The sequence below is a fragment of the Lissotriton helveticus genome, chromosome 1_1, assembly GCF_964261635.1.
Source record: "Lissotriton helveticus chromosome 1_1, aLisHel1.1, whole genome shotgun sequence".
In the NCBI taxonomy this organism is placed as follows: domain Eukaryota; kingdom Metazoa; phylum Chordata; class Amphibia; order Caudata; family Salamandridae; genus Lissotriton; species Lissotriton helveticus.
The window spans coordinates 740,475,561-740,499,820 of NC_136057.1; the positions used below are offsets into that span (position 1 = coordinate 740,475,561).

Below are 24,260 nucleotides of genomic sequence, written 5' to 3' on the forward strand. Positions count from 1 at the left end.
GAAACTGCTCACGGATGAGTGACTTTTTAGAGCAATCCGATCTTCTGAAAGTCAAACTCATGAAACGAGGGTATCCCCATCGTTTAATCAAGGAGTCCTTTAAGAGGGCCAGATATTTTAACCGTGAAAGTATGTTCCAGACCCAAACTAAAACTGAACTAGACAGACTGGTCTGTATTACCAACCACTCTACGGTGAATGACAAAATCCACCAAGCGATAAACTCACAGTGGCATATTTTGAATGGCAATGAGGGAGAGGGAATTCTCACCAAACCGATCTTTGCCTTTCGGCGTAACAAAAATCTAAGAAATTACCTCGTACAAGGTGTAGTTCGGAGCCGAGTTGACCTAAAACAATCAGGCATATTTGGCCTACCGCCGATAAAAGGAAACCATCGATGTGGCAGCTGCCACATATGCCCTAATGCCATTGTGGGCGAATCTCTCAACATCGGACATCGCCAGATAAAACTGAATTCCATGAGCAATTGTCGATCCACTAACGTAATCTATGTGATCATCTGCCCCTGCGGATTACCCTATGTGGGCGAAACCAGTAGGGAATGTAGAACCAGAGTGGGTGAGCACAAAGGAAATGTTCGAAATGAAAGGCAGGGTGCCCCCCTCGTTGCCCACTGGACTAAAATGAAACACACTGAAGATGACATAAGATGGTCCATCTTAGAAAAGATCCGAGAAGTCCCAGGCAAAAACACTACCTGCATCCGGAGAAAGAGGGAGGTCTTCTGGATCTTTTTATTGGATTCGGCAAATACAGGCCTGAACGAAGCATGCCCGTGGGAAAACGCGATTTACTGAGCCCCCGACTGCCCCCTTAGCATGATGTTATATCGTGCATGCTACTTAGAACATTAAGTAAAATTTAAACAGATATCCGAAAAATCATGGCATACGTAGCATATAATGATGCTTGCACTGACACAAACTCAATTCCCCCAAAAAACGTGCCTGCCTCCCTTAGACCGTGTGAAATCAAAATAAAAACCCGGATGGGTACATTCCATCTCGGGTTTTGCGCATAATCAGGAATCCGACCCGGATTTTCCATCTCTCTTATATCGCTTTGCGTTTGAGCGCACCTGAAAAATGTTAGGTGCTGGCTCCACCCTTTAAAAAGGATGAAGCAGGGTGCTGAGCTGTCGTCCACCGGTTGCCGGATGAGAAAAGAAGAGGAATTGCCATCAGAACGCCCGTGTAAGTATCACGCGCTGAAGCTCTCTCTGGTTTAATGTTCGGAATCCTGATCAGCCGAAGCCCCTTGAAGGTGTGGCATTTACCCATCGGTCTCGAGCAATGCCTACTCCGGACTGTAGCGAACCGCCCCTCTGTCTTGAAGGTGTGGCATTTACTCATCATTATTGAGCAATGCCTACTCCGGACTGCAGTGAACCGCCCCTCTGTCTTTTTTAACTATCTGTATGCACGTATCTACGCGACGGCGTGTAGCCTAAAAGCTTACTTTTATGTATACACCCTTTTTGACAGAGCCTGACGGCACCTCCTGGGGAAATCGCCGCCCGGCTGCATTTCTAACTGAACGCGGAGACGCACTGTGAGCTGCGTATCGCCAGAGCTCCTTGGTCTATCGTGAGAAAACCCATGCTATCATTTACAAGACTGAACACTCTCTAGCAGGTAACCCCTGACCCCCAGTCATGTTTCCTATCCCGGCTATGGAAAGGAAGGAGGGTTTAATTCATCTCTCTGTTTTCCAGGCAGAACGCGACCATCGATTCTAACCTGTCTGCATACCACGCTTCCCGCCCACTAAAACATCTATGTAGGTAAGAAGGGAGCTATTAGACCCTAGAAAATAGCGGGCTTGTATGTGACAAACATGATTTTGAGAAATGATTATTATTTCTGCATAGGATCTCACGAAGGCGCCGAAAACGTGCTAATTATCAAAAAAGACTGGACGTCTTTTTCCTACAGCACTCCATACGCTGAGGTGTATTTGAACGTCAGGTAATGTCTTCACGTTATGTAAACAAATGCTATATGCCTTGTAGCTCAGAAAGATGCCAGTATGGCACACCACTCACGGATATTTACTTAAATGGCAGGTAGCGTTCTAGATGCATTTTGGGGTTGAGTAACATGCGTAAAGACTTAGTGCCTTAAAAGCCAGGCCCCTTGTGATGGAGTACGTAAGTGTGTTTAACCTCTAACACACTAAAAATAGATGAATGAATGAACGCTCACATGAGCTATTCTCACTGTATAAAAGAAATGTGTTAGTTGAATTAGTGTGCGTGTGAGGGTCCACTGCATGGGTAATGAAGATTTTCTGAATACCTATTAATCTTGGTTTGTTTATTAGCCCTATCCTGTTTTGTCACCCATTTTCTCGAGCTCACCAATGCCCCCTATATTGGATATTGCCATTGTAATGAGATATCACGGTCCTAGCTTCCCCATGTATTGACAGTCTGAAAATTGTTGCAAAAAAAAGAAAGATGATGAGGATAACCAATGAGTGTCTCTCATACCTGTGAATTCCCACTATGACTATTTGTGAATTTTCACTGTGACTAGTAATGTGGTGATTAGCACTGAATGTAGTACTAGAGAATGTTATTTGAAATGGGGGCTAAACACTATATTAAAAGATGTGTTTTTTCTACAGAGTGCCTGGATATCAGAAGTTTTAATTCTACTGTTGAGTACAACCCCTCCTTCCTTTTTTCTGCCCTGACGAAGGTGCGGCCTATCTTGGGGCCCGGCACCGAAACGCGCGTCGGCGTTGAAACCATCTACCCTGAACATTTTTCCATCTATCCCCGGCCTACGGCTGAGATAAATATTCAGGATGTTCTCAGAGCAAATTGTCTTAAATCTTATCTGAGTAGAATGTATGAATGAGTTTTGTTTGAGCATGATTGGGTGCGATGTTTGAAATTGTCGAAGTTTGAATGCTGGAAGGTATGATGGGTTGTGTATATATATGTTTTTATCTTTCTATCATGAAAATTGTCTAAAAAATGACCTTGTATAATTGTGCTATATATAGAGATTTATGAAGTAAATAAGAATAAAAATGACACTTTTTCTATCAAATTGCCTCTGTCCAAACTGTATCTGGCCTTGATCTATTGGTGAGTGACTAAATGGGTGACTATTGAAAATTCCCGACTCTTATTGAGCCGATATTTGATCCAACACGGGCAGATCTACCTTCTCTTTTATGTAATTTGACTGTTTTTTTCCCCCGCCGATCTGCCTTTTATCATACCCCGGGGGGCCCCTCACGTTGTGACTTATTTGATACTTTACCAGATTCCCCGAAATCGACCCTACCATCCTAAGACAACTTATAGCATCCACCAAGTCAGGCTCGCCCGCTGATCCCTGCCCACCCGACATCCTTCGACTAGCAACTCCGATTTTAGAGGATCAGATCTTAGACCTCTTAAACACTTCACTAGCTACTGGATCATTACCTACCTCCTTTAAAGAGGCACGCGTCATACCCCTGATAAAAAAGCCTGGGGCAGATCCAACCAGCCTGAAGAACTACAGGCCAATCTCCCAGCTGCCATTTCTGGCAAAAGTACTAGAACAGCACGTGCTAAAATCCCTGTCATCCCTCCTGGAATCTCACCATCTCCTCCAGGAGCGGCAAGCTGGTTTCCGTGCCCACCATAGCACGGAACTAGTAATGCTGTCTGTACTAGATGAGCTCAGATGCATGGCTGACAGTAAAAAGCCAAGCGCCCTGATATTACTAAATCTTTCAGCGGCGTTTGATACTGTCAGCCATGCACTGCTTCTGGGTAGATTGGCCAGGTTTGGGATAGGAGAGCAAGCCCTCAAATGGTTAACAGCCTTCTTGTCGGGGAGGACGCAGAGGATCCAGCTAGCAGATCAGGTCTCTGATGTGGGTACCTTAGCTTGTGGAGTTCCGCAGGGTTCTGCGCTTTCTCCACTCCTATTTAATCTTTATCTACAGCCATTGATAGAGTCCCTGGCAAACATGAACTGTAAAGTTTTTAACTACGCCGATGATACTCAGCTGCTGCTGAGTATCGACAACACACTATCGGCTCAGTCCAAGGCTCAAGACATATTACGTTTTACAGTAAATTGGATGTCGTCCAACCTATTGAAAATCAATCCAGACAAAACGGAGGTTCTAGTAGTTTCAACCTCCGCCTCCCCCTGGAATGATTTGTTTTGGCCACAAGAACTTGGACCTACTCCAAAACCGTGCCCTAGTGTCAAGAGCCTTGGTATGAAAATCGATCAGGAACTCTCGATGACTAACCAAGTGTCCGCTGTAGTTGGTTCTTGTACCAATTTGATCAGGCAACTGCGTAAGCTCGCCCCCCTACTCTCAAGGAACATGCTTAGAACCATTGTCTCAGCCACAATAGTGTCTAGAATTGACTATGGCAATGCGTTATACCTTGGCCTCCCAAAAAATTCCATCAACCGTCTTCAGGTTATTCTGAATGACGCAGCGCGTTTGATATTCGGAGTGCCGAGGCGGACTCATGCCTCCCCTTTGCTTTATAGGCTACATTGGCTGCCTATAGTACAAAGAGTCGCATTCAAGAGTATGTGTATCTGCCACAAAGCAATCCACGGACAGGCGCCAGCCTATATAAAAGACAGGCTTGAAATATACGAACCTAAGCGCGCCCTGCGATCGTCCGGTTCTTTTTTGCTATCTTGCCCACGCTTTAAGCTGGCAACAAAAGGAGGCAGATCCTTTTCAGTTCAGGCTCCAATTATCTGGAACAAGCTACCGGAGGCGCTTCGTAGAGAACCCAACCTCCTCCACTTTAGGAAGTCCCTGAAGACCCTACTCTTCAAAGACGCATTTACACCTCAGTAGTCGGCTACTAGCTTCAGACACTCTTATACTTTCATCTTGTTTCTTGTTGCTGTACTTGGTCAGAAGCGCTTTGAGACCTGTCGGTGAGCTGGCGCGATACAAAACCCAGTTACAAATTACAAATTACTGCTGAGCACGCAGTACTGGACAATCAGAAAGCCAGTGTCCAAATTTCTTGCAGTATGCACACTGATCAACAGACAAATTTGAACGAGTATGGGAAGGAAAAGACGAACTATAAGATCCACGTCCGTCTCTATCATTACCTCTAGAAGGTGGGCCATAAGCTTGAGCTAACATAACCTTTGTTTTTAACCCTTTAGACTTTTTATCCACATTACCTTTAGCTTCTAATTCTTGTCGCTCATAATACTGAGCCATGGTTAGGAGAGAAACCGGAAAGAGGTAGTCCATGAACTCTCACTGGCCTTTAGGCGACTAGCTATTCCTGGCAAAAGGTTTGCCACATATTTATAGACAAACAGATGCCTACCCGTGACATCTGTCAATGATAGGCCACTAAAATCGTGGAATGCCTCTTCAAAGCACGAATAATCGTCTTTAACGTAACTAATATAGCTGCCGGAAGATTTTAAATTAACTGACACAGTTTCTGTGCAGGTTCTCTATCTTCATCTAACGGCTCTAACTCTTTCCATAATGCTCCAAATGTTCCACGATCATCAACTTTACGCACAGTTCTCCATATATCAGGCGGTAATATTAGTACAAAAAACAAATCAATATCAGGCAAAGTCCTAGTACAAGAACTAATTGCACCCTCAACTTCCTAATAAAAGGCTGCTGGATTCTTTTGCAGGGCAGGCATTTTAAAGGGCCATAACATCTGCTCTATTCCAAGAAGTGCAAACCCAATTATAAATAAAATAACCTTTAGCATCTGTAGAAGTCTTATCATCATTTGTACCCGTTCCTTTAGGAGGAACATATAAAGGCGCGGCTTCCCGCATGGGTTTCACATTAATTACAACATCTTATCTGTTTCAGGAGTAAACGTTGGTGCCATGCTGATCTGTAATATTTGTGCAGCTGCGTCTGCTGCTTTTCTCCTCTCGCAAACGGGCTGCTTCAACACGCACTTTAACCAAGCATCTGATCGTGGCAGCCACCTGGGAGAAGACAAAAAGACCTTCACGTAATTGTTTACAATCAGCTGCTACATCATCGGGCTCCATTTCTACCGAATGTTTCCTAAATCGTTCAATAACCTCTGCGGCAAATGTATCGGTAAAATATATTTGCTCCCTTTCCTGCCAACCTTTTATACTAGCTAAAAGTTCATAAGCAGTGGCAGTACTATGAACGGCTTTACGTGCAGCAGATCTAATCTGAGACACACGTTCAGCAGATAATATTAAGCGAGTTTCTGTAGCTTTGTCCTGGTCTGTAGAAGAGTCCCCATCTGACTCATAAGGAGCAGAAGGAAGAGTATACGGAGGTGGACAACGATCTAATAAGAGAGAATCATCTTGGTGTTTATTAAGAATAGGATAAAGAGGTCTATGAACAGCGTATTGGCCATTTACCTGTAAATGACACTCCCTATCTTCCCTCTCTTTAATTTATTTCATTTCCCTATTTTTCATTTCCAATGCTTTCGCATGAATGCTCTTACGTTGTTCTTTTTCAATCAAGGCTTGCTCACGCTTCAATCGCTCACGCACTTCTTTCTCCCACATTCGCACACAGTCAAACATATCTTGCCTAGCCTTTCGCTTAAACATCCGTTGCTCCACATACTGAATCTTTCGCAAATCAAATGACCCATGCATAGGCCAACGCAACTCAGAATCTTTACAAGTATATTTAATCCATAACGTGCTGGTTATTATGGAAGAAATACCATACTTAATATACATATCCCTATTAGGCGTTCCCTCCGGGGGGGGGGAGGCGGTTGAGCTTCGTCGAGTTTCAAACTGGTACCACTACAAAAGCAACACATCCTACGAAGTGTGCTGGAAACAGGCATGCCAAAAATAGTGCAGAATATGCAGTATTATAATCAAAGTAGCGCTTAAAGTACTCTTCGTACGTTGCGCCGTTCAAACAAATTCAAATAGAGAAAAATCTCCTCATTACCTATCTATATGAATTGCAATGCATATATAACTATCAAACAAATTCTAATATTGGCCAATCATACAAACAAAAAGCCACAGTAAGTGTTACTAAACTACCTTACCAATCAAAGGCATCGAACCCAACAGCAAGTGCCGCAGAATGGCTCTTACCAATCAAATAGTGTCCAGGTTCCAACTGCCAAGTCCTCAAATCGACCAAATGGTCACTGCACGGCGAATCAACAGAAGAGATCTCAGTCGAGGACCGGCGCCACCTGAATGGTCAGATCAGAAAGAAAGGATAAACGCCGTGGGTGCCAAGACTCGGGTCTCCTCAGGCAGCGATCGCGTCCAAAGATTCCAATCCTTTGTCTTTGTCTGAGTTGCCGATGAGCCCCACGTTGGAAGCGCCAATTTGTGGTGGTGAGCCTCAGCAAGGCCTACCAGTGCAAGGGATTCGCCCTTCTCTGCACAGAGTCCTCAGACCAATAGGAAGAAGTTGGCACAGAAACTGGAATAGAAAATACAGAGTTTATTAAACCTCATGAGGTGGTTTTACATTCACACAACACCCTTCAGTAATGTATGACGTAGCACACTGAATGGAAGGAGATTGGTCCTTTTATACCCACACAGGGGTTCAAATGAAGGTGGAACAAGTACAGAATGCTGGTTTTAGGTACATATAAGGTCATACAGAAAGTGCACTGGCAACAAGTGGGAGGGACTAACAGTTAGCTAATTCTGGTGGACACATCCTGACAGTTACAGACTATAACAGCTGCAAGCTCAATTGAGCATGTGCGAAGGTTGAAGATGCTAAATATATCTCGTCTCTAGGCAGATTTCAAGAGCAGTTAACAGAAAGGTAGGACAGAGCACAAGGCAAGCACATGCCAAACAAAATGGCTGCCAAAAATACAAAATGGATTCCACACAACGGACAAGATAGTCTCTAAATACAAGATGTCTTCTGCTAATGCTTAACCTAATCGCTGCTGAATTACAACACCACCCTAGTGGGCTTTTAGCCCCTCCCAGAGGGAGCTAATTGGGTGCTAAGACCGCCATCTGCCCCCCAGGGGGGCAGAAAGCCTACTAGATGCTAAGGATTTTTTTGGGCAAATTTTAATTAGGGTGGGGGCTGCCCCAAATGGGCATGCCAATGCCCCCACCCTAAATAAAATTTGCCCAAAAAAATTCCTGGCGTCTAGTGGCCTTTTTGCCCCCCTGGGGGGCAGATTGGGGGCTACTGCTCCATTTGCCCTCCAGGGGGCAGGAAGCCTGATATTTTTGAGGGAGTGGTGTGGGGGCATGGGCATGCCCATTTTGGGAGCCCCCACCCTAATTCAATGTTGTCCCCAAAAAATCCCTGGGATCTAGTGGGCTTTTTACCCCTCCGGCGGGGCAGATTAGGGCTAATGCCCCCATCTGCCACCCAGGGGGGCAGAAAGTCTACTAGACACCAGGGAGTTTTTTAGGTAAATTTTAATTAGGGTGGGGGCTGCCCAAAATGGGCATGCCAATGTCTTCACCCTAATTAAAATTTGCCCAAAAAAAATCCCTGGCGTCTAGTGTCCTTTTCACCCCCCTGGGGGCAGATTGGGGTCTACTGCCCCATCTGCTCTCCAGGGGGGCAGGAAGGCTGTTATTTTTGTGGGGGTGGGGTGGGGGCATGGGCATGCCCGTTTTGGGAGCCCCCACCCAAATTCAAATTTGCCCCAAAGAAATCAATGGCGTCTAGTGGGCTTTTTGCCCCCCCTGGCGGGGCAGATTGGGGGTTAATGCCCCCATCGGCCCCCCCAAGGGGGGGGAGAAAGTCCACTAGATGTCAGGGAGTTTTTTACGCAAATTTTAATAAGGTTGGGTGCTGCCCAAAACGGGCAAGCCAATGTCCCCACCTAATTCAAATTTGCCCCACAAAATCCCTGGGATCTGTGGCCTTTTTGCCCCATCAGGGGGGGGCAGATTGGGGGCTACTGCACCATCTGCCCCCCAGGGGGGCAGGAAGGCTTTTATTTTTGTGGAGGAGGTGGTGGGGGCATGGGCATGCCTGTTTTGGGAGCCCCCACCCTAATTCAAATTTGCCCCAAATAAATCCCTGGTGTCTAGTGGGCTTTTTGCCCCCCCAGCAGGGCAGATTGGGGGCTAATGCCCCATCTGTCACCTAGACGCCAGGGAGTTTTTTGGGGCAAATTTTAATTAGGGTGGGGGCGGCTCAAAACGGGCATGCCAATGCCCCCACCCTAATTAAAATTTGCCCATAAAAATCCCTGGCGTCTAGAGGCCTTTTTGCCCCCCTGGGGTGCAGATTGGGGGCTACATCCCATCTGCCCTACGGGGGGGCAGGAAGGCTGTTAGTTCTGCAGGGGTGTGGTGAGGGCATGGGTATGCCCATTTTAGGACCCCTCACCCTAATTCAAATTTGCCCCCCAAAAAAAAATCCCTGCCGTCTAGTGGGCTTTTTGCCACCCCCCCCGGCATGGCAGATTGACCCCGAGGTGGGGCAGAAATTCCACTAGATGCCAGGAAATATTTTGGGCAAATTTTTATTAGGGATGGGCTGCCCAAAACAGGCATGCCAATGCCACCACCCTAATTAAAATTTGCCCACAAAATCTCTGGCGTCTACTGGGCTTTTTGCTCCCTCGGGGGGCAGATTTGGAGCTAATGCCCCCAACTGCCCCTAGGGGGGCAGAAAGGCTGTAAATTGAGTGTGCTGGGGGCATGGACATGCCCTTCATGGGCAGCCCCCACCCGAATCAATTATGCGGCAAAAATTAAATATCCCTGGGATCTAGTGGGCTTTTTGCCCCCGACCTGGGGGGCAGATTGGGGGCTACTGCCCCCATCTGCCCCCCAGGGGGGGCAAAAAGGCTAAATTACACAAAAAGAATGTGGGGGGAGCAAAAGCCCTTGCCCAAGGGGCCGCTCCCCCCTCCCTGGTGTCTAGTGGGTGGATCCCTGCTTGGGGATCGCACTCCTGGGGCAAACCCCAAGCAGGGATCCACTTGGGTGCCATTGGAAAGGGGACATTCTCACCTTTCCAATGATACCTCTCCTGTCTTTCTACGTGCCCGGGGGGCTGAGATAGCCCCCTGAACACATAGAAAGTTAAACTGAAATATGCCTAAAGGCTCATTTCAGTTTCGGTTTCTGTGCAATGACAACAGCCCGACATGCGCGTTGATAGTCATGGCACAGAATCCAGGGATGGGGCCTCGGGAGCTAGGGAAGCTCTTCCCCAGCTCCCGGGGTAACAGGGGAGAGAAGGAAATCCCTCTGCTGTCTGCAGCAGAGGGATTTCCTGCCCCTGTTCTCATGACGGTACCATCCGTCATGAGCCTCGAAGGGGTTAAAAAATGTCACACTAGTCTTCATAAACAAGAAAATCTGTCAATGCGTTCAAAACAATCAGATATTAAGCATTATGCATCACAATAACATTATGCAACATTATACAACAACATCATTTGGTGGCGACATTTACATTTACATTCACAAACACGCATTCACCATCAACATTTTAAAAACAACGCTTAACAAACTATGTATTCTTATACTTTTACATGCATATGTATTTGAGTGAACACATATTTATTTGTGTTTGTGCTCTATTGTTGTGCTCCTAAGGCCTCTTTTTAGACTCTGTGTGTTCTTGGCTAATTCAATGTCCCACTCACATTGTCTAATAATGTTTCTATCTATTGAATACACAGAATATGTGCCGGTGTGCCTGAGTGCCAAGATCATAGATTCCTTCAAGCTTGCTAAACATGACCTTACAGGTTATGTACTCTGTCCTCAAGTACACACTTCCTCTTTTTTTCATCCACACAAATTTTTGGCCTGCACTGCTCTTTTACCACGTATAGCTGTGTGACGCTCTCTTCTGTTGTCTGTTGCTCCTTCCATAACACTCTGGTGGGATGACAATGGACCAGCCTATCACAAAGGCAGAATCTAGGACGATCTTATAAAATGTTTTGTGGGCCAATGCTAGTGCTCTAAACAGAGCTGTGTTCTGAATTGGCAGCCAGTGTACTTATGTCAGATATTTAGAAATTGTCTGCCAGCGTGCAACTTTAAGATCTATCTGACTGCTGCATTTTAAACAATCTAAAGATGATTAGTTAGATTCTTCAGGAGTCCAATATAGAGCATATTTGCGTAATCATGCTAGCATTGATCAAGGCATGCACTATCATTTTCCGGTTTCCATTGGTAAAACTCCATTTCCTCAAATAGTGTGGGAGAGAAAAACAGTAGGAGAGAAAAACGTAACCTGTGATCTACAGAATTTGGTGCTAAAAGTAGAGCTGTGTGTCAGACTTGACTCTCAAATATTTAGCAAAAGTTGTGAGAGGAGGAGAATCTCCTAAGTCCAGAGACTACCAATCATTAGACCATGCGTTTTGTGCATTGCCAAAAAGCAAAATCCCAGTTTTATCTGAGTTACATTTAAGAGGACTTTGTTTCATCAGTGAAATACCGGAATTAAGCAGGCTACCCATATTTTCCCCTATCGATAAAATGAACTGTGTGTCATCCCTATTCGAGACCATGCTCTCGAATCGATGCATGAGGAGTTATGTATAAATTAAATATGGTCTGGCTTAGGAAAGATCCTTGTGGGACCCTATACATGAGTGGTTTATGATCAGAGGAGAAGGTAGAGAGCACCACTGATTGCTCTCTATTAATTAAGAAGGATTTAGCCATCTCAAGGCCAAACCACATATGCCAATCTCTGCTAGCCACTGGAGTAGTATGGTGTGAGACACTGTATGAAATGCTGTCAAAAGATCTACCAATATTAAAACAGTGCTGCCAATAAGTCTAACAAATGCTGCCAATGTATCTAACAATATTAAGGCAGTTCTCTGCCCCTGGTCCATACTTGATATGATAAATTCTGTAACTTCCAGCAGTGTTGTTTGTGTTCAGTGCCTCGGTCTAAAGTGGGATATTAGGAGATGGATAAGCTCATGCTGTTCAAGATAACTGTCTATTAAGATGTGTCTCCAACATCTTGGAGGAAGCTGAGAGAGGTGACATAGGCCTGGAGCTGTCTTGCATGAGGGCATCTTAAGACGAGAAGCCATTTGGGCCTGCTACCAGAAGTTGGATATGGGGCAGAGGTCAAAGAAAGATTAAAGAAAGTTTTGAAAATAGGATTGATGACATCATCTGCCATCGCTAAAAAGAGAGAAGGACAAGGGTCTGAGTGACAGCCAGATTTGCATGTAAGAATATCATGGGCAGATTTCTCCAAAGTTATTCTCTTAAAGTGAGAAAGAGTACTATTTTCTTCAGATGTGATGTGGAGCTGTTTAAGAAGTCAATAGTAGTGTAAGCAAATTTTAAGTGCATTATTTGCTATTTTTTTCCTCCCTAAATCAAGAAATGCTGATCAGATATTTCAGAGGAATTGGTGGTCACCTCATTGCAATTCTGAGGGGTGAGAAAGAGTTGTGATGATGTTAAACATTTCCTGTGCAACATTTTACTTGTACTGATATGATTAGCAAGAAATTCAGCTTGTATGGCTTTAATACGTTTGATGTAAAGTTGCAACTGCTTTGACAGTGATGATGTCCTGTCAAATCTTCCAGTAAGATTGGCAGCATTAAATTAGTTTCATGGCTGTGAGTGCTTGATAAAAAGTTGTCGCAGGGGGCACTGTAAGGTAAGTTGGACAAGAAAGGGTATTGTGGGGTTTATGCATCTGGGATTTGAGATGCATTCAGTAAGTAATACTTCTCTATATTTTTATAGTGGGAGGGGTGAGAAGGCTGATGGATCAACTAACGTGGAGCAGGTTGCATTCTAACAATTAACAAGCAGTGTTCAGAGAAGCAACCTAAACTATATGCAGGTAGCTATATTAAATGCTTTATAGAGTCTACCAAATATCAGCAAATAGACAACTCGCAGTTATACACAGTACGCAAACAGCCGTAATAAATGGTATACAGTAATACACTCAGGAGTAACAAAGGAGCAACTCAAAATCATGCCCTAAATACTGGCAACAAGGGTAAATGTATATTCAGTCTACCCAGGACAAACACAATAGAAGTTCAAACCACAGAAATGTACTGAACACAGCCATCAAAGTTCAATGCTTCCTAAAGACAGCAGAGATGTGACAAAGCAGCAACCTGGAGCTATGCACTGACATTCATGGTTGGAGTACGATGGCCTAAATATATAATTAATTTGGTGCAAAAGGACATTGGGTATTGAGCACTGCAACTGCAGTGTCTGTGTGTGCAGTTTTAAACAAATATCAAAACACACTCTGGAGCCAGCCAAAACCTACAGGCCACTTTCCCAGTGGCAATTGCGTATCCTGCTCTCTGACCATCACCACAAAAGAAGTGGATATCGGTACCAATAACCCATGGAAGCTGAAGGACTTTAGCAACTGCAATACCGAGGATGTAGCCTACCTCCTGAAATACCCGTGCAACCTGAGGTACGTGGGAATGATTACAAGGAATGTGAAAACACGGATCAACGAACACCGAAGTGCCATCCGGTGCAAAAAATCAAATACCAGACTCACAAAACACTTCCTAGACCTAAACCATAAGGAATCAGATCTACAATGGGTGGTGCTGGAAGTGATGAAAAAACAAAAAACAGACATCACCAGAAACCTACACGTTAGGGAACAACGCTGGGTGTACCGCTTGCGCACATGGGACACAGGCCTTAATGATTAAATTCCCAGGGCTACAGATGGCACGGTAACCCAACCAATCAGACACAATTGTTCCTTTATAAGGTGATATCAAGAACAATCATGGCTATAATACCCATCACTAATAGAATGATGAACGGAAACAGGCATAAACATCTAAAACACTGTGAATATTCATACACTGTATACCTACACATACACCTTCTTTTATGATATCTGTCCCTAAACTATACAACATGTTCGGACTAGGAACATGCGCTGGTTACATATGGCATGTGACCAGACAATCACACCCCTGGAAAAAGGGCAGCAGGATGGAGAGGAGTTCATCTGTATTAAGATAAGTAATAAACACCAGAGGCGGCATAACCCCATCAGGGTGCTACTCATTAGGTTTGACCCCAAGGAGGAGATCCATTATGTACCCCTACTTGGGATTAGATTTATCATTCCATAAAACGAGTGTGTTGGTGGGCTCAATTTTTTATTAATTATTTTAACTATATTTCCTAAACACAGAAAATTAACAATAGTCTTTCCTCTCTACCCATGACCTTCATAGAGGAAAAGAGGCCACTTGCTGTCTTATATAGTCACGCTTTTTATCCCTGGGAGACTGTGAATGAGCACGATCATCCGCTCCTGCAGTATTCGAGTCCTGGCAATTGTCTGACCATGTATAGTGGATCTGACGTGCATGCACGTCAGATGCACAATATGTTGCTCCGCCCCCATCCACGCCCATTGCGGGGAGGAGAGCTGGAAGAGAACACACCCTCTCCCCTTTCGGGACACGAGCAATGCGTCTCTACTCCTGACCACGCCTATCAACCCGGGTTTTTTTTTTTTACCAAGGGCGCACATAGTTAAGGAAGGAAGCAGCAACCTTACTTCCTCGACCAATATGCCCATAACCAGGCAACCAGGCACCACCATATAGGGACACCGGATTGCATCCAGGTGTTACTAATATATTACTAATTAACACCAATTACATGCACAAGAGCACTATTTAAGACCGCTTCCTTCGCGCTACCATTCATCGACGGGGAGGCGAAGCGGACACCTGTAGGCTACACGCCGGAAGGTGCACCTAAGACAGTAAGAATGTGTATGATGTATGGATGGATGCTAGAGCGTGCACAATGCCCCAATGTAGGTAAAATTCCTCTACTACTTATGTAGAGTACCTACCTTCTGCCACAGTTTTTAATGTCTACCTGCATCTTTAAACTTTATACCATGAACTTGACCTAACATCACTAGGTGCTCACATTGTGTTTTTCTCCCACTTCTTCCAGAATGTCAGTGTAGGGGCTTTCCCCGCTCAACCTCCCATGGAGAAAGTATGGTAATTACCTAGGGTAAGTCAAGAGAGGCATTCTATCGCCTTTTATTAGAAAGTGTAAACACAAATGGATGACACGTGTTTTGCACTTAGATACAAGCACGAGCAATTAAAAGTGTGGTGATGTATGATAACTTGCGTTACAACCGACAGAAATCCACAAATCCTGTGTGTGTTTTTCTACAGACATATTAAGGAGTAATATACCAGCAGGGATAGTGAGAATACACACCTCTTATAGTGGTTGGACTTTATTTACTCACATTTAAATATAAAGATGGAGCCCCATAGATACATGGTCCTGACGAATGCTACATACTCTTCGGGGACACCTAGCAGAAACATGTTGACCACAAACATCACAGAGAAGGGATAATCAGTTCCCAAGTCACTGCTCACTTCTTTTAATACCATATGGTTGCCAAATTAATTAAAAAATAGTCTTTATGACAACTGTAATGTTTTTTAAATCACTTCCACTACGCACGGGCCCCAACTTAGTTTAGAATTGCATCCCTGTCATCAGGTGTATGCCCGCCCTCTATCAAACTGAGGGCGAGGATGGTCTATGATGAAGCATGACACCAGGTGGTGTGTGAGGCTACACTTTTTGTGAGATGCCCCCACTTCACATGCATCTCTAAAAGACCTGTAGAAATCCCAACTAGAGTCAGCCCCATTTGTGTTTACAGCTTTAAACTGCCATATCTACCTAGCAAGTGCAACCACTTGCTAGGCCCAAACCTTTCCTTTTACTACGTGTATGGCACCCCTAAGGTAGGCCCAAGGCAGCCCCATGGGCAGGGTGCAGTGTATTTAAAAGGTAGGACATGTACTGGTGTGTTTGACATGTCCTGATAGTGACAAACTGCTAATCTCGTTTTTCACTATTGGAAGGACTATGTCTCCCGTAGGTTATCATTGGAGCTCCCTTGTAACCTCTTACAAGTGTAACTTCCAACTGGGAAGAGATAGAGATTTGGTGTCTGGGGTCCGTGAACTCAACATTTAAAAATACATCTTTTAGTGAAGTTGGTATATAAATTGTGTGTTTTAAAATGCCTTTTTAAAAAATGATATTGAAAACAATGGTCTGTGACCTTTTCTTTAGAAGAACTAAATCAATCAGTACACAATCAATATTTTATAACATTTCAGAGCATGTCGCTAAGATCAACTCTAATCACTAAATGTCCAAAGTACACAAAAGGGAAAAACAACAGCAACAATTACAAAAAAGAAAAACAATTTTAATTCATTCTATCTCAGTCAAATGTGAGAAAATCAAAAGTTAGGTCTCGGAAAAATCAAGGGACCTTAATAAATTATATTTATCAACAATTACCACGTTAAAGTTGTATGAACGAATTCACTGGCATTCGTGGAAAGGCAGGCAACAATCGCTTCACATTCAATTCCTTTTTTAAAAAGTTTTGCTACACCTAAAAGACATAGCAAGGTGTAATCAGACATTACATACAATGTAATGGGTATCACAGAAGGACTTATCCTATTACTGACATCAACTGAAGTTTACCTCGTAGTGATAGTCCTTTAGACTAAAAGTGGAGTATCCTTTAGTCTATAAAGTAATTTCAGAGGTATCACCAGGCTGTAACGATATCAAAATCAATAATAGGTTGTAAGCCATGGGTAAAAAACTTTTCGTGACTGTCTGCTATATACACACTATGTTAAGGCTTAGCGAGTCCATGGTTAATCTTTTGGTCTATAGACGTCACGGACCATTGTTTTCAATATTGTATGATACCCAGGTCCACAACTCTTTGGGTTCCCCCATTTTGTTAATGGTTTCCTTAGTGCAGTTTTTCTGCGAGGGATTTGTTTGTTAAATATTTTGTATTGTTTATAATTGTTGTCCAACTGTTAATCTTATGAAGTAGCCACTTATTATGTCTGAGAAAGAGACCCTCTCATATAGTGAAGACTATATAAACAAACTTCTACAGGAAGAGGGCGGTGGAACTTTCTTAGCAGAGAATATTACCACTGGGGATTTGTCACTAAATGAAAAAATCTCAAAATTGGAATGCCTAGAAAAAAATCTAATTAGGACTAGGCTCCATGGACATACACTAGCCAAGGACTTGAGATCCAAAGTAATACCTATTGGTCTACAAGTACGGAACAAACCTGCTATTTTTCTTGAGAATCTGAAGTTCAAAGAAAACTTCAGTTTTGTGTCCAATACATGCTCGAGACACTGGATGGTGTTGGGTATTGAAACAGCTGTAGAGGAAGTTGAACCTCTTACCAAGGAAATAGCAGATCTTAGAAAAGAGATTATCGAGGATAAGGCTTTAGTGAATGCAAAAGAAGCATTAGAAAGATTGGAAAAGACTATCCGGGAATTTGATTTATACACTCAGGGTACTAAGCTGGACAAAGTAGCAAAGGACATAAAAACCTATGATAAAAAAAACACCTATCCCTAGCTTCAGGAAGGGTACTATGTGAGAGATCAACGTGGTGGCCTAAACAGCAGAGGGAGGGGGGGATACAAAAGGTATAATACCTTCTCAGGTTCGTCCTTTGGGAGTAGCTCTGATAGTGACTCTGAGCGTCAAGGGACTAGTACAGGTGGAGCTACTAAAAACCCTGACCAGAATTTCCCCGGCCAGCAACCTTTTTTAACCGAGGACCCATGGTGGGGGCAACGCGAAAGGGGGCGCCCCTGGGGGAGACCCAGGGGTACACGAACCGCGACTTGGAACCAGGACACAGGGAGAGGGAAGAAGCAGATACAATTCCAGCAGGACTCCCATGGCGAAATCAAAACGAGACGCCAACACTACAGATGGTAGTACTTAAACCGGAGAGTCCCATAATCAATATATCTGATTATGAACTGACCCCTAATGAACAAAAAGTCTTATCCAAAGGGTTATCGTTTGTTCCAACATCCATGCCAAACAATTTTGACCTGAGAGTTGAACTACAGCTATTTTTCAGGAAAGTGCGACTTAAGCACTATTTCCTGAAAATTCCCCACAAACCGGTTTTCTCGGGGAGTGGGTTAAGACCGCCTTCCAAGTTCAATCCCCCAACACATTTGATTGACCACAAAATAGTAGCATACGAACAAGTAGTACTACGTGATGTGGAAAAAGCATTGGCGGGCAGACAGTATGTTCCTTATAACATAAGTAAAAAAGAAAAAGAAGCCCTGGTAACTTTGAAGGGCAACATGAACATCGTAATAGTGAAAAGTGAAATATTGTCACAATTAGCTGTAGATGGAAACTATGCCCTACTCAAAAAAGATCCTAACAAAAGAATCAGTGCGTCCATAGACAGAATAACAAGCCAAGCACTAGAGGATGGTATTATTGTGAAGCACGAATATGAATACTTGAATAATAAACATCCTCATATGCCCACAAAATATACGCTCCTGAAGGTACACAAACGGATGGAGGACCCACCTGGGAGACCCATCATTTCGGGGTGCGGTTTGCTTTTAGAACCGTTATGTAAATATGTAGATGTTTTCTTAAAACCTATTGCTACATCGACCTCTACATACTTAAGGGATACGATGCATACCATCCAGCTTGTGGATGGACGTCCTTTTGATTCTACCTCAGGTATTTTGGCCACGATGGACATCACAGTCCTTTATACAAACATTCCGCTACTAGCTGCCCTTACATGTATTGAGAACATTTTGAACCAGAGACCTGCACCACATAAGGTTCTGACCGACTTCATCATTCAGCTGCTCACTTTAGCTATGACGCAGAATTTCTTCGTCTTTCAAGATCAATATTATATGCAGACAAAAGGTGTAGCGATGGGGGCAAGTTTTGCCCCCAATCTGGCTATAATATTTATGAGTGAGTATGAACATCAATATGTCCTTAGTGAGTACAACCCGTATCATAGCCATATTGCTTTATGGGCACGATACATTGATGATGTTCTTTTAATTTGGCAAGGAGATACGGAAGCTTTGACCAAATTCCATGAGTGGCTTAATTCGTGTTCCGATGATATTACGTTTACATTGGAATATGATAATACCTCTATAAATGTTCTTGATATCCAGATTAAGGCAGAGTCTGGTAGCTTGTATATCAGCCTCTACAGGAAATGTAGTGAACGGAATACACTTCTCAGATACACGAGTCATCATCCCCGTAACCTCAGGGACAATTTGCCATTTGGCTAATTCCTGAGGTTACGGAGAATCTGTACCAAAAAGGATGATTATTTTGATGAGTCCTCTCTCTTGATTGCGAGACTGAGTGAGAGAGGCTACCCTATGCGTCTCCTAAAAATGGCCCGTAAGCGAGCATGGCACAATCACCGGGAACATCTATTAATGCCTAAATCCAAAAAAGAGAGTGAAGATCGGCTGGTGTGTGTAACTACATTTAATACGAGGAGCAATGCTATAAAGAAATCCATCAACCGTCACTGGCACTTAGTCAGTGAAGAGTTAGGCGGAATTCCTCCCCCATTACATGCATTCGGTAAGGGGATGAACATCAGGGATCACTTAATAAAATCTCTACTCCCCACTACTAAAATTGAGAGTCAAACTACACTCTGGGGGTTACCCCCTTTGATTGGGCACACGAAATGTGGGTCGTGCAAGGCATGCCCTTTGACCAGAGAATGTACTATGTTTACACACAATAACCAAACGCACACTTTGAAACAACACAGCAACTGTAACACCGCAGGGGTGATTTATGCGATTGTGTGCACTTGCGGATTCATGTACATAGGCCAGACTACCCAGCGAATAAAGTGTCGCATTTTACAACATTGTAGCCGGATAAGGTGTAAGATACCAGGTGCACCCTTAGTGGAGCACTTTACCTCTTTCGAACATGATTGCAACAGCATGAGATGGTGGGTCATTGGAAAGGTGATGGCCAACCCGCGAGGTGGAGATCTCAGTGGCATTCTGAATAGGAGGGAATGTAAATGGATACACTCTTTGAATACAGTGAATAAAGGGTTGAATGAATTGGAGGAGATTAACAGACAGGTGGCACTGCTAAGGCCATAATAGGTTTCCGTATAGGATAATTCGGCACAGGAATATGTCTATGTATTAAACATTTTATAAGCATCATTGTTAATTCTATCACTGCAAAGATGTTCATGTATTATGATAGAGATGTTACGAATCTGAATGCTGTTTTTGTAATTACTTTGTACATATGTGTCCAACTTTATCCATCTACCACCACTGTATAGATGTCCGGTATGTCAGTAATATGAGATCTGACATATCCTGACCTTCATAACAAGATTCTAATCAGGCTTCAATATAGGATATGGGCAAGATGATATTTGAATCATCCCCTTCTGGGTAAAGAAAAACACTTTTTTCTTCACAGAAGTTTTGAATAGATATATAATTGGTATTGAACGTTTATATCATGTTTAAAATATAATGTGCTCCACTCCAAGATGGCGGTGGACGTAGTCTGTTTTTGGTATCCATGCCCGTTAACGTCAGGCTTTCGGTAGCAAGTAATAAGCATATCTATCGTGGAGTCACAAAAACAAGGACTTTATGAACTGTAGCCGGTTAAAACTCAGTATGTTTAGGCTTAACCTCCCACTGGGACTTTTTGATTCCCCTTTTGATTTTCCGTGTTGGGCAAAAACCGAGGCGACAATAATAATTTTTGAAACGTTTTGGTTACATGTTAATGCTACTCCGTCTTCCCCCCTTTTTAATCATTAAATGGGATGGCGAGTAGTAGTTAATAATACGAGCCTTGTTGTTTGCCTTCAGTCCAGTTTTTGTGTCCATTATTGTTCGGTGGCATAAGACACGCCTACTCGAAACTAGAGCAGAAACGCCGAGCGTTTTTGGACAGTTACCATTATCATGGGAGCTTGAATTGATTCGGTAAGCAGAAAATACCGTGAGCATACACATAGAAGTATGTTATGAGAAGAGTTTTATATGAGGCTGATGATTTATTATTTACATTGATATTGTTACAGCCTCGGGATACCTTGATACTCTTTACTCTATAGACTGAGATTCACGCCGCCTATTCTATAGACCAAAGGATTAACCATGGACTCGGTAAGCCTTAACATTGTGTGTATATAGCAGACAGTCACGAAAAGTTTTTTACCCATGGCTTACAACCTAATATTGATGTTGATATCGTTACAGCCTCGTGATACCTCTGAAATTACTTTATAGACTAAAGGATACTCCACTTTTAGTCTAAAGAACTATCACTACGAGGTAAACTTCAGTTGATATCAGTAATAAGATAAGTCCTTCTATGATAGACATTACATTGTATGTAATGTCTGATTACACCTTGCTATGTCTTTTAGGTGTAGCAAAACTTTTTAAAAAAGGAATTGAATGTGAAGCGATTGATGCCTGCCCTTCCACGAATACCAGTGAATTCGTTCATACAACTTTAACGAGGTAATTGTTGATAAATATAATTTATTAAGGTCCCTTGATTTTTCCGAGACCTAGCTTTTGATTACACCTTATTATTAATTTTTAGCTGTTAACTTGAGCATCTGGGATACCTAGTGAAGACACCCCACTTGGTCCCTTTCCTGCAGGGTAAGCATTTTTTGGCCCCTCCCTTCCCTTTTGGGTGAATTATCCCAGTCGCATTTTATTGCAACAGCATGAACTTTTACTTTCCTCTTTTAGGGTCATCAAGAACCCTTGGTTGCCCCCTTCCTAGTTTTTAGTCCTGATGAAGACTCGCATGGCCCAGGTCCAACTCACCTATAGGCTTTAAGACGAGTCGAAACGTCGATGCTCTTATTTTGAAACCTGGACCCTTGTACACTTTACCTTGTGCAAACATTAATGGAAGTCATATCCAGTTATTGAAAAAGTGTTTATAATTGAGTTCTAAGGCCAGGATTCTGAAGGACGGTGTACTGTGCAACCGGCCTTGTATTGTGAATGATTTTATGTTATTCTCTAATTGTATTCCCTCTTCTTTAATCACTTCACTCTGTTCTAATCACCCTTTCCTTTTGCACGCTTTAGTGGGGCAACCCATATGTTTCTATCAATTAGGAACTGTGATTTTCTCACATTTGACTGATATCGAATGAATTAAATTTGTTTTTCTTTTTTGTAATTGTTGCTGTTGTTTTTCCCTTTTGTGTACTTTGGACATTTATTGATTACAGTTGATCTTAGCTACATGCTCTGAAATGTTATAAAATATTGATTGTGTACTGATTGCTTTAGTTCTTCTAAAGAAAAGGTCACGGACCATTGTTTTCAATATTGTATGATACCCAGGTCTACGACTCCTTGGGTTCCCCCATTTTGTTAATGGTTTTTAAAAAATGGGCAGTTTCTTGCTTTACCATTCTGTGCCTCTGCCTGCCTGTGGAATCCATATCTGAGGGAGGATGAGAGTTGGGCTGTTTGGGTATTGACTCTAGACAGTCACACAAAGGGAGCTGAGGTGTGTCCTGCATATCCAGATAGCCCATCACCAGGCTAATGGGTCTTCCCGAGCTAAAGTAGCGGCGGAGTTGTCACTGACAGCTTAATAGAACTGTGCCTGTCATCACCCAAAGCTGTCTTCACCCCCCTGTAGTGTGTCTGGAGCCGGGTCAGAAAAAGGCAGAGTCTTGTGCACTACAAAGCCTTTCTTTTGAAGCTTGCCTACTTCAAAGGCAGAAACTGGTATAAGTACTGGAGCTGTGACACCATAATTTCAGAACACTTCTGGAATAAGAGGACATTTGGCCCTGAAAAGAGCTGGTTAATGGAGGGGGAATGACACTCTGCTGGTTGCTTTATTGTGCTGCCCTATTGTTTACTGCTTCTGTCCTGGGAGTGAAAGGATTGCACTTTGCTTTCTACATCGTGCTTTCTAAGGTCCTCCAAGTGCTTTTGCGTGCATGCCTTATGTGGTGCCAATTTCAGTCTTTGGCCATTGGAGGGGGATATACTGCAGAGGAACCAAGGAAATCCATGCATCAACTCTCAGCACCTGTTCTTCTGACACACCACCACTGTGAGGTTGAAAAACCAACACATCGCCGGGGGTGCAGCCGAAGAATCGACGCAGTACCTGCCGTGTGGATGTAAGATTATCACAACCTGAGTTCCCAGCACTCTGTCACTGACGTCTGTAGCACATGCTCAGACTCCAACATGGGCTCTGCTGTGCGGGTGCGGAAATCGATGCATCGCCTGCTTCGTAGCTGGGAAATGGATGCAGTACATATTCCACTGCTGTAACATTGACCAAGGGCGTCCCGATTTTCGATGCATCATCCCTGTGCACGAAGTTCTTCATCGATGTGGCCCAGCAGTAAGGAACTGAGCACCTCCCTCACAGTAAAGAACTGATGCATCACCTTCCCTGACTGTAAGGAACCAACACATCACCTCCCCTGCGCTGAAGTAAGGAACCAAACCATCACCACCCCTGGGAGTTAGGAACAGACACATTGCTTTTTCTACACCTCGCCTCCCCTGCTCCTGTTTTCGTCTTTGATTTTGATGCATCCCAAGGTATTTTGTGATAAAAGTGACACATCCATAGTTTCCTCTGGAATTACCTATTTTGAAGCTTTTAAAGGTGATATCTTTACTTGTATATGTTGGATTTTTGTCGTGTTCGTCTTGTTTTATTCAGATAAATGTTTGTTGTTTTTCTAAACTGGTGTGTTGTCCTTTTGTGGCGTTTTCACTGTGTTACTGAGTGTGTACGTACAAATGCTTTACACATTGCCTCTGAGATAAACCTGACTGCTCATGCCAAGCTACAAAGGGGGTGAGTAGAGGTTATATTAGTGTGTAATCCCCTTACACTGACCAGAGGGAGGGTCCCTAGTTTGACAGAGTGCAAACCACAGCCAATTAGAGACCTCCATTTCTAACACCATGGATATAGGTATGAGAAGGTAGAAAGAAAAAAGGTAGGAGGGGAAGGGGCAGTGGTAGAGAAAGCACAATTATAAAGTCAATTCATATAAAAGTGGCTAGCCTTGTATATGAAGGCTTGCGTACTAATGTTGTTTATCCCTACACTTCATGCAATGTCTGCATAGTTAAAAAAATAACAGTGCGCAGTTTCATACTAAAAATGTCCCAGCTCATAATAGAGATTTCAGCAGTAAGCATTGAGATGCAATAGAGGGCAGGGCTCTTTTAAGGATTATCTTTGGCTGGGCTTTGTCTCTTGATGAAGATAATGATCGTAGATTAGAGAGAACCTTCGTAGATACCATGGGGAGGTCTGGAGAGGAG

General features: G+C 43.4%; 1 long non-coding RNA gene across 1 annotated transcript; it reads left to right on the forward strand.

Moving 5' to 3' along the window:
• Positions 1 to 1,090: 1,090 nt before the first annotated feature.
• LOC144770686 (uncharacterized) lies at positions 1,091 to 3,062 on the forward strand. Its single transcript, XR_013598976.1, has 5 exons — positions 1,091 to 1,217; positions 1,509 to 1,658; positions 1,739 to 1,807; positions 1,895 to 1,991; positions 2,653 to 3,062. It is a non-coding gene; the product is annotated as an uncharacterized LOC144770686 (long non-coding RNA).
• Positions 3,063 to 24,260: the final 21,198 nt, after the last annotated feature.